The sequence below is a fragment of the Corvus brachyrhynchos genome, unplaced genomic scaffold (genome assembly GCF_000691975.1).
Source record: "Corvus brachyrhynchos isolate BGI_N302 unplaced genomic scaffold, ASM69197v1 scaffold142, whole genome shotgun sequence".
NCBI classification, from domain to species: Eukaryota; Metazoa; Chordata; class Aves; order Passeriformes; family Corvidae; genus Corvus; species Corvus brachyrhynchos.
Window position 1 is genome coordinate 10,104,055 of NW_008237226.1, and position 11,834 is coordinate 10,115,888.

An 11,834-nucleotide genomic window follows, 5' to 3' on the forward strand; every position below is an offset into this window, starting at 1 on the left:
CTTTTTTCAAGAGGGTGTAGGAATAGGACAAGGGGTAATGGCCTTAAAATGAATGAGAGTAGGTTCAGATTAGATATTAAAAATAAATCCTTTACTGCGAGGGTGGTAAAGCTGTGGGACAAGTTGCCCAGAGAAGCTATAGATGCCTCATCCCTGGGAGTGTTCAAGGCCAGGTTGGATGGGGCTTTAAACAGCCTGGTCTAGTGGAAGGTGTCCCTGCCCACGTCAGGAGGGTTGGAACTAGAAGGTCTTCAAGATTCCTTCCAACCCAAACCATTCTATAATTCTTTGATTCTAAGTAAAGAAGAAAAAGCCAGACTCTTCTCTGACATTGAGTGACAGGATGAGAGTCAATGGAAATTCAGGAAATTACATGCAAATATAAAGTAGAATTTTTTTCCTTTTGTAATGTGAGGATGATTGAAGACTGGAACAGGCTGTCCAGAAAAGTTGTGGAGTCTCCATCCTTGGACGTATTCGAAACTCAACTGGGTATAGCCCTGAGCAACCTGCTATAGGTGACCTTGCTTTCAGCAGGGGACTTGGACAAGACAATCTCCAGAGGTGCCTGCCAAATTCAACAATTCTGTTGTTTGGTGAATCTACACATGTAGTATATATGAAAGAAAGGTTAAATAGTACAAAGATGAACTTATAATTGGACCCACACATATCCTGCTCTCAGCTACACCTGATCTGTTGCCCAATATAAGGTAAATTAATGGAAAAATGCCATACTATGGTCACAGATTAGAATATTGTTGCTTCAACAGTAATGAATGGTTATTAACTTTTACCCGTGAAGTGCTCATGTTTCACAATGCTGTGGGTCATACACTGTACAAATACAGTTGTAATGTCCCTATCAGGATAGCTACCTGGCTGTTCAAGCCAATTAGAGTGACTTAAGGCAACGTGTACTTAAAGTTTTGTTTAAAAGTTACGGCCTGGAAATGGTAAGCTCCCGCAGGTGGTGACACTAAACAAGCAGTATCAGTCACAGGGAGCTGATAGAGGATGGGTGTTCCCATTCTCCTGCTGGCACAGTTCCAGCTGATGGCTTGATGATAACGTGGCTCTATCTTGGAATTCAAATGCAAAGTGCTCATTTTAAATTGCTCTTTTTAAAATTCTTTTTGGAGGTGGCATAAACAGTGCTATCCCAAATCTTGTGAAATACTTAGTTAATAGTGGTCAAAAGGCTGATAGCACAGGAACTGGGACAGAGCAGCCATCTCTCATTTGCCCTCCCTCTCCACAAGGTCATTCCAGCAGCTGACAATGACTGAAATAGAAGCGAGCTTAAGCAGTGTGGTCTTTTTGCATCCAGCTGTTCCCTGTATCTAGTTCTATCACTTGAAGATTCCCTAGGAGACAGGGAATTCCCATATAGTCAAGTCAAAGGTAGTCTGTATGCCAAAAAATTGTGTGGAAAAAGATGGAGATGGGAGTATGATCTGAAAGCAGACCACTTAAAAGTTGACCACTTCACAAGGAGCCATACATATGTAAAAATGCATATACTAGAGTTCCTGTGTCAGTTATTTGTCAGGAGTCATTTCTGCTTTTAACATGTCCTAATGAGAATAAAAAATAAGGTGTAATTTCTTGTTTTCTGTTGAAAGACAAACTGCTTTAGCTAGCTAGGTTTTCAGAGTTGAATGCGTTGAGTCATTACAAACACCAGCAGGCTGGGATTTCAGTTCCTGCACTCCTATTTCATATCATGCAGCTGCTGGAGCTGCAGAGCAAACAGGCAGCTGGTGGAGAGCTGCCTGCAACCAGCAGCCTCCTACATTTTGCAGGTGTTGCTGGGCAGAAGTAACTGGGGACCAGCTGGTAGCACCCACCTCCTTTCTGGCATGAGTGGAGGGGATATAAATCAGCAGCGCAGGAAGAATGGAGGAAATGCCTGTCTTTGCTTGACTATTGTGGAGCTCTGCTGTTTGCTGCTTCGGTGGGTTGGTTAGCAGTGCTGAATCCAAGCTGCTAATTCAGGACACAGTGCTGATCCCTCCAGTGAATCTAAGTTTTAAATGTCAAATATCTTATCAAAAAGTTTAAAAACAAACTGAAGGTAATGGATAGCAGTCATGTAGATGATGTCAGTTATTTGGAGAGAAGCAATTATTCAAGGCTATATTCATGTGGGTGACACATGCCAAAAGACCACAGGCATGGGAGCCAGTAAGTATTGCTATTATTTTCATTACATGTTTATATGGTAGGTGCTACTTTCACCTGAGTAAATAATAAACTGTCAACAGCTTACAGGCTTCACTATCTATTCTAGCTCCCTGTACTTTCTTAACTGAAAATCCTAAAAAGCTAAAACTTATTTGCAGTTTTGGATGAGATTTGTGTGGACACTTGGATATTGCAAATGTCACGTTGTGTTTGTGCAGAGCTGCCCTCTATGGTTAGGAGCCGAGACCTTTGGCATGATCTCCAATAAAATCTTCCTTTTTTCCTCCTCTTTTAGAAGAAAAGGTATCTCTCAGACAGTGGGTCCAACTAAGGATAGTTTTGAGGGGTGTTCCTTATACTTGTATTTCTTCTTTCTATTGACCAATAAGATTGTCACACCTGTACTTCCTTGCCAACTTCCTGGTTGATGTGTGCAAGAGATCAGCATCTAGCTTGCTTGAATTTGTTTCTCATGTAGTTGCTATGCAGAACCGGTCCTACGTTTTTGTCTTAACTGTCCTGGCTCAGCCCAAAAAACAAATAACATTCTTATAGCTTGTTAATTAAAGTAGAGTCATCATAAAAGCCAAAGAATTACTGTAAGCAGTAGCAAGCTGCGTCTTGAACTTTGAGACCATCCTTTTGTTGATTGACACTGCTATGTCAATGAAACTTAAGCATGAACACATCATAAGATTTTTCCAATTGTCTCCTTGAGTCAGTCAGATTCGTTTTGAAATAAAAACACCCCATTTTTTCCTGTTAAATACAGAAAATGTAGGCATATAAAAGTCCTGATACGAGTAGCTCTACCTTTTAACTATTTCAGTTGCAGGCTGTAAGAGATTCTGGGAGATACCTTAACATTATGAGGCACTCCAGCAAAGTCAGTGGGGCCATTTGTCATTGCATGTGCATTTGTCCAGTAGAGCTTGGGTCTACATTACTCACAGGCTTTTTAGTTCCTTTGGATTTGGGAAATGAGGAAAAAGAGTTTAATTTAACAAATCTTTTTCAGATAATTGACACATGACTTGGCAAGACTAAAGATGCTTAAAAGGGCACATGGTGCGATTCTTCCTATTCTTCTCCTGTTCAGGGCCAGAAGTTGAACTTTGATGAACTTTGTGGGTCCCTTCCAACTCAGCATATTCTATGTTTCTATGGTGAGGTTAGAAGAATAAAGATGTTAATTTAAAAGAAGAGGTGTTAAATTCACAAAAGTCTGGGGAAAATGAAACTGGTGCTTTTTGTTTACAGGCAATTTAAATTGAAAAGAAAAATTGTTCCAGGGGTATTATTTTTACTGCACAATCATAGGGTTTTCTTCCTGTCACTAACATTGCTCACATAAAGAATGACTCCTTTTGCTCGGCAGCACCTGATTCTATTAGCAAAGACTCCTCCAGGAAAGTCTTAAGAGTTTTGCCTTCATGAGAGTGCACCATGTTGCCATGTTTCTTTCCTGTTGCTTGTTTGGTGAGCAAACAAACCTTCTGTGACTTCATTCAGTGATCTGGTTCGCACTAAGCAGAGAGACCTCAGCTTCCAAATTCTATATGCATCTGTCTTACTGCTGTTTCTACAAATTTTAAAGTCAAGCTCTGCTCTTGGCCACTTGTCAAAAGGCCATTTTTTGGTTTTTGTAGAGGAATGCTAATGTACAAGGCAGGCCTCAAGTGAATCTCAGACTGAACACCCTTTGCTTTTTCTGCTTTTACTGCATCAGCTGGTATGATAAATTCAGCTCTCCTTGCAAACTGCTTTATATAGAAACCTTGCTTGATAAAATGCTTTGGTTCAAGTGGAAGGTACATTGTGGTGGAACTGAATTCTGTAAAGCCTTCTAACTAGTTCCAGAACAGTGCTACTCTCCAATTTGCTTGGTTTCACTGAAATCTGCCTTGTGTATGAGTCTCACCCAGGATGACTCGAAGACCTGGCGAGCAGGAATCTCTAATAGCAGTAGCCCTGGGCGTTGGTTCTCTGCTCTGTGGCACCATAGCAATTTGGGAGTGGCTTTGTTTAATTAATAATCAAAATATCCTACTTACTACCTTTAGTTTGACTAGGGAAGTGGAAAGAGGGGGAGAGAGAGCGAGAGAGAGCGAGCAAGCCTACCTGTAGCATATAACAGTAAAGAGGTTTAAATATTATGGCAGATAAATGGCAAAGGCTTTATTCTATCCATGAAGGGAGATGCCCTTTTACTTTCTCTCTGTGTGTTCTATGCAAGATGGTATTGCATTCTGAATGTGTTGGAGAGGGCATCCTAAGGCAGGAACGCAGCTCTCAGTCAGCAAATCTGAGATGGATGAAAGTTAGTGCTGGGTTGACTCTTCTGGTTGAACAGTAGCTTGCAGCTAAGTTGTACCAAAAATATTGCTGCAATTCTTCTAACAGGAAATGAATTGGATTTAAAACTAAAAGCATATAAAAGCTCCACCCTAAAGTTTTGGGGGTTTTGTTATCCTATTCTATATTTTAAAGATTGTGTTATTGTCCAGTTCACACTAAGTCATAAACTTAGCAAAGATATTAATGAAAAACCCACCAGCATCTCTTTGCCCATTTGCTACAGGTGCCAGGGTTGATATTTTGGAAAAATTAATGCACATTTGGAGGCTGGAGTAATAACACTAGTTCTTTTTTCAGTGGAGCTATCCCTGCCTTTGGGCCTATTCGTAGGTTCTGCACCATGCAACTTCAAAATAACAGTGGAGTCAGATTCAGGCCACTTTTTTTTCATTCATTCATTTTATATTTTTTTTTCAGACTTCTGCAGAAGAATGAAAACTATGATTTAGGCAAGCTTTTTAGAAGGGGAGGCTGGGGATCCAGAGAGTTATTTGTTGTCAACCAAACATTTTAAACAAAAAAAGTAATTTTAAAAACACATGCTTGATCAAAGACTTGGATTTTTCTGTGTCAAATTGTCATTTTGCAAAAAAAAAGAAAATCTGTTCAGATATGAAAAATAAGATTTTTTGCAAAATTTCTCGTTGAAGTAAAAATTGGTTTAGAAAAAGTAATTTTTTTGGCTTCACTTCCCAAAATGAGACTGTCACAGAGGATTGCTTGTGCTGTTTCTGCTTGTGGAGATCCAGTAAGAACTGGCAGTGTGAAGAATTCTCCAAGTGAAAGCATGAGTCAGTTACAAAGTCTATGTTTTCGGAAGGACTTAACCAGTTGAACAGTCTGGTGGGAGATTGGTTAGATGGAATTGGTTAAATCATAATCAGATGGTGGGGTAAGGTATAGTATGACACGTGAAATTTGTAATTTTCCATAGAGTCTCCCACTCTTGGTAGAAAATCAGATAATAGATTTTGGCTTACAGAGTAAAATGGAGAATTTAAGGGCTCCTTGAAGTGTAGTGAGGCTTTTAAAAATGTTAGAACAAAAGATTCAATTTTTAAAAATTGCTATTCATTCAACCTGCAACTTCAGGACAAAATGCCACTGAATTCTGAGCAGTATCAGACTCAACACTTGTATCTACAACCCGGATTTGCATTTTGTGCCTACCATTTCTAAATTTACTTTCTACTAAGTCACTCTCATGTCCTTGTTGATTAGAAACACTTTGTTAAACATGGTTTAGGTGTTTAGCACTGCACAATGACTACAGCTTTTACCATTCTGAAGGAGTTTGTTTTGGACATGAACCTGGGTCATTCCAGAGTTCTTGTGGGGCATCTTAATATGACATCTACACTTTGAATCCAGTCTTTCTCTGGGGCTCTACCATTCACGCCTCCAAAGATGAAATCAAATAAGCAACTGTAAAGGTCTAAAATTAATCATATACATCAATTCAGTTACAAAACTGTGTCAATGAAATGGTGTCAGCAAACGATTACTATTTTAATAACAAAAAGAGAAATTATATAAATGGAGATGTGAGAGCACAGGGTGCTTGTGAGGTTGATGGAGTCCCCTATGCCAGAGCTACTGGAGCAGAGTGTTGTAAGTACACACAGCAGTGAAGGAATTGGCAGGTCACAGCACAGCCACACAAATGTCTGGAAAAGCTTCTCCTTTTGGGTGGTAAATCTTAGCTTATCTGATATAATACTGTGCAAAAATTGGCCTAAGCACCACTGGGGTTATTTGGGACAGAGGAGTGATCATGCTGTCAAAATGACAGATGGAATGCACCAGTCTCCCCATTATGGGTAATCAGTTAACTGCTTAGCTAGGTGCCTTCATTCCTACAGTCTTTTTCAGTCACTGAAGAACTTCCCCTTTCTTCTCAGGCCAGCTTTGCTGTAGTGCTGAGTAGCCCTTCTTTCACCAGGTCTATATGAAGAGTTTCACTTCTGCCAGACATGGTTTTAAAGTTAAGCTGTCTGAGGTACAAACTTTGTGTCATGTGTTAGTGCTCAGCTGTGTCCTGGTTCCTGTCCAGTTCCTGGGGTCTGGCTTTGAACAGAAGTGGCAGCTTAGAGTGAGATCTCAGCCCTTCCCCTGAATGACCTGGGGCATGACAATGCATATGTGTGTCATTATAACCCTTGGTTTGAAAACAATGTGGCTGGGCAACATTTTGTTACTGACTCAAGTTTTTAAATTCATCCTTAATTTTTCCCAATTACAGTGGTGTCAATGTTTAATAATCTTTGAAATACTGTCCCTGTGGCACAGAATATGGAAATATAACTCAATATAATGCAGGGGTGTAGCAGGTGTGTGCTCAAGCATCCTGAACAGGATGTGTTGGCGGAAGTGTCCTGGAACTACCTTCCTCTTAATTCCTGCATTTAGCTCACTTGCAAAGCTAATTGGATATAGTTTCTTCATGTAAGCAGTGGCTTGGCTTGTACTTCTACTTTGTTTAATGACTAATCTCTTCCAATCTATATATGTTTAATCAGGAGATGACCTAGGTCAGATAATAAGTCTGCTGCAGATGTTCTATTTGCAGCATGTTGTGCTAAGCAATAGCAAATCTATTGAGTATTCTTGTAATGCAAATCCCTTTCAAATCACTTTTACTGATGGAGAGAAAACGTGTCAGCTTGTGAGTGGCTGCCTGCCTATTCCTGACTGACTTGATGTTTTCAAGAACAGTTTCAGGGAATAAATATACCCATGCTATATTTATCCATGACAGTTTCAATTTGTCAAGCTCCTGCTAATTTAAGTTGCAAAGAACTTCCTTTAGTATTAAGTAATTATTTATACGTTGATTAGTCTTAAATAATTTGTCCTAAATCTCAAACCTGTCCCAAATCTTGTGTACTTTTATTCCTGTTTACTGTTTCAATGAATGCAAATCTCCGTGTATCATTAAAATCCAATCCAGAAATTGTTAAATCTACATTTTAAAAACATACATCCATCTATCCATCTATCTATCTATCCATCTATCACTATACACATGCAGACTCCAGAAAGGACAAAGGGAGGGTCTTGCCAGAGCAGTGATGCAGAAGGCCTCTTTTTCAGTTAATATTTGGGAACAGGAAACCAGCTTCTTTCATGGTGGTCATAATTTTAGACATTTGATAGCCATTAAGACCACTGCTCACTGTTGCAAAATTGAAAAGCCTCATGGACTTCTCAGGTTTTTTTATGAAGAGGGACATCAAGACTGTCCATCAGAGGGTCTTTCCATTGTGGTCAACAGGCAACCCTGCTCCCCTCTGTGTGAATTAATTCTGAACAAGTAAGTCATGCCTGTAACTGGGGACCGCCAAGTTGGATGAATCTGCCCATTGACAAACGGCACGCTGTCTCATTACAATGCCTGGCACGATGTCAATGATGTGGTTGGTGCTCACTGAGATCACTGCTTCTCTGGTGGAGGGCAGGAGGTCAGCCCTGCCAGCCCGGCCTGAGGAGTGCCTCAGTGCTGGCTCTAATTGTGCTGCTGTGGTGAGGAGCTCAGAAATGAGAGACTGAACAATTGCACTAAGCTTCTGCACTGGCAGGACTATTGGGAGGTTTTTCACATGGTAGCCTGTTCCACAAAGCCCTTAAACATACCCACTCTGGGGGATGGCTGTAATTCTGATCCAGGCTATTTGTTTCCTTCTTGCCTGATTATTGAAGATTAATATTCTGCCTTCTTGCCCTCTGTAATATTCTGGTCTTGAGGGAGCATACGAAACAGCTTATCCTATCAAATAAAGTGATAGGGAATGATTCTTGAATGCTTGATCATTCTTGTCATACTGTTTGACAACTCTTTTTGTGTTGTAAATGTGCAGTAAGACCTTTGATCCCTGAGTTGGTCATGTTAAGTTCACAGCTCAGGCTGAGGCCCTGCTGTGCATTCAGTGAAGGTTTTGTATCTGTGGAAAAGAATTAAGGGACACAGACTGCTTTGTGCAAACCAGCCTGGGAGGATAGATGTGTTCTGGAAATTAAGCTTAAGCTGTGCCTCTGCAGAGGGAGTGGCATCTCTGTGCAGGCTGGCTGCTGCTGCAGCTGACCACAGCTTTGCCTTGCCCTGTTTGCTTAGCTGGGTGGATGCTGGAGACAAGGGGAAAGCAGATAGGAGCTTGGACTGGTTTGCCTGCCATGCTCAGGGTCCTCAATGAAACAAAGGAGTCATCATGTGGTGAAAATGGAAGAAATCTGCCCTGTGCTTTCTGTGCCAAAAAGGGAGGGTGTGGTGGTCACTGACAGTTCTTCCTGCCTGGATGCACTTTTGTGGTGGAGGAGGAAATAAAGAGTCAGGGCAGTGATACACATGTTTATGGTGTGAACTTCCTGTAGTGTAGGAAAGGATGCTGTTATCTCCCACAAAGCCTCCCACAAACTCTGTAGGAACAATTGCAACCACTCCTGACATGACTAACCCTGAGCAACTGCTTAGCAGAGTCCATAGTGAATAGCTGCATTGTGAAGGGCTTGGCCCACTTCTGTTCCCCCAGGTGTTTCAGAAAGAGGGATCTCTAAATGAAGATGAATGGAATCAGTAATATAATAAACCAATGACAAAGAAATGTTGAGCAACAATCAAAACTCTATGCACGGGCTGGAAGCTTGCTGTCATGGATACATGCCCATTTCTGGGTTATTTTAATTCTGCAACTGAATTTATAATTCAGAAAAGCACAAAGTGCTGTTTTAGTGAAAAAAACCCCCATCATACCTATAGTTTTACCTAAAAATAAATGTTTTAGTTATAGCAGTTTTTCTCTGGTTGTGAAAACTCCTCTGATTTATGAGTATTAGATTATGTGTCCTGATGATAAAATAATTTTCTAGTCATTTATGAGAGAAATTCACTGGAGAGGTATTTCCGTATTTATACCCCTTGCTGTAGAAACTACATTATTGACTTCTTTGATACATTTACCAGCTCAATTAATCCAGGTGGTCTTCCTTTGGTCATGCCCACAATTCCTTTCCTTCTTCATCCCAGGAAGGACCAAGACATAGGCACAATCTACTTACATAAGGGAGCTGAATGGCCTGGAGATATGAGAGAGAGAACAATGTGTAATCACTGTAAATGCGGAGGCCAGATTCCAGAGCTCCTTCCCTAGCAAATCTGTGCAGGGAAATGGCAGTTTAAAGTAACTCAGACCAGCATCTCTTTGATGTAAAAACCTCTTTTTTTTTCTCTCCCCGGGTATAGAGTGCATGGAAAAAAGAATCTAAGAAGGCACATTTTGCACTGTTGTTCTTTACAGCCTGTGTCACTCCATCTTCCACTGAGTAGGACAAGACTATATGTTACAATATTTGTCTTAAATACCTGTCAGTGATGACCCTCCCTTCCCCAGGCAGCCACTGACAGCTGACTCACGCTTTTCTCCTAGAGAATGACAGCCTCAAGGCTTTAGTTTCTGGCTTAATTCTGGCTCGAGTTCAGGAAAACCTCATTTAAGATATACAGAGGAAATTTTCAATGAATATCTTATCCTTCCTTTCTCTTCTGTCTTCCAAATTCAGTCTTACTTTTGACATTGCTTTCTTTCATGTTTTTCCTCTTAAATCAAGGGAGGATAAACATTTTGTGCAGACAAGGTAACAATGACCAGGTGAATTGAGATGCATGTGCACATTTTAAAAACAAATTAAAGAAGTGTATCACTGTTATGTTCCTTAGTATGCAATGTTTTGCAATAAATTAACTCATGATTTAGTAGCATGGGTTGCTAAATGATCATGCCCAGCTATAGTCTCTCTTGCTGTCTTATCCAAATAATCGGTTGAAACATAAAGATGAATATTAGGTCTATATGGTATAAGTGGTTTTGTCAACATGAAAAGGAAAAAACACAGCTGTAGAAAGAGAATACATTTTTCAAGTGTAATGTGTAGAATGGCTACACTTATGTAAGTTGCTTATATAAGTTACCACTTACTTCATCGATTTACACCTAAAATTAACGAAGAAATCTGCATTTCATTCAGGATCTACTCTTGCCTAGCATTGTGACTTCAAGTGTGTAAAAGCTGTCCTTTCTCCATTAAACAAGCTAATCTCTATTTGCTGTTCTACTCTGGTTTCACAGTCTAGCTTATATAGGAGATGAATTTGAAAATTTTCTGTGATCATCACACAGTAATTGCCATGGTAACTATGAGGATAATTAGAGATGGTTTTTTTGCCTGAAGAGGTGCATAAAGAAGTGATTAGAACCAACATATGCCAGGAGGAGGCAGCCTTTCTATATCAAGCTTTTTATAACAAGAGATTATAATCTCTCACAATTTAACTGCAGAAACACACTGGCAATATTTTTGATGTTTCATACAGTAAGTTTATATCCTTCTTATAGATAATAAAATCAGTCATTAAAAATACTACCTCCCAGTACAGGAGAGACAGCATGTTCCAGACAGGTACTTGCATTGCATGAAAGCACTTGATGTGTAGCTAAATCCCAGGGAGTGTTAGGTCCTCGTGAGCTTGTGCACACTCCCCTTCAGGTACCAATTGGGAATTCAGGCATCTGTTCTAACCAAAGCACTTCATGCTAACAGCTAATCTGATTTTGGGGTAATACTCCCAAATTAGAGAAAATAACCCAGAAGAAAATTCAGGACTCAATAACTAGTTGCACACTGAAGACCAAGGCTCTGCTCTGAGGCAATTGTTCTCCAGTTAAGAGAGTTTTCTCTAAGAAGTTAGCTTCATATTTGGTAGATACAGTGCCAGGCCTGTATTTCTCCTGCCACCTGCCTCAGGCTGTAGTGGATACTCTGCCCTTGAAACATAAGCTTCTGCCCCCAAATTTGTACAAGGCCAACTAGCATTTAGCTACTTGTTAAACTTCAGATAGGCTCATAACAATCAAGGGATTATGATTATTGTTTAATTGTGTCAAAATGAACCAAGGAGAAAAATAATGACAGCTACCATATCTTCCCTTCCTCAAGGGAAGAGAGCAGAGCCAGTATTGTTGACTAGAACCAGTGCATTTTACTTGTGCAGTAATCCCTCACCTCAAGCACCATGTGAGGAATATAATGGCTCAAAAGGGAAAGTGTGTTCACATCAGCAATAAATGCTGCTGTTGGAGCTGAGTTCTGACCTCACCCTATGGAATCACAGAACTGTTTGGGTCGGAAGGGACCTTAAAGGTCATCTAGTTCCAAATCCCCTTCCATGGTTAGGGACACCTTCCACCGGACCAGGTTGCTCAGGGCCCCATCCAAGCTGGCCTTGAACACTTCCATTA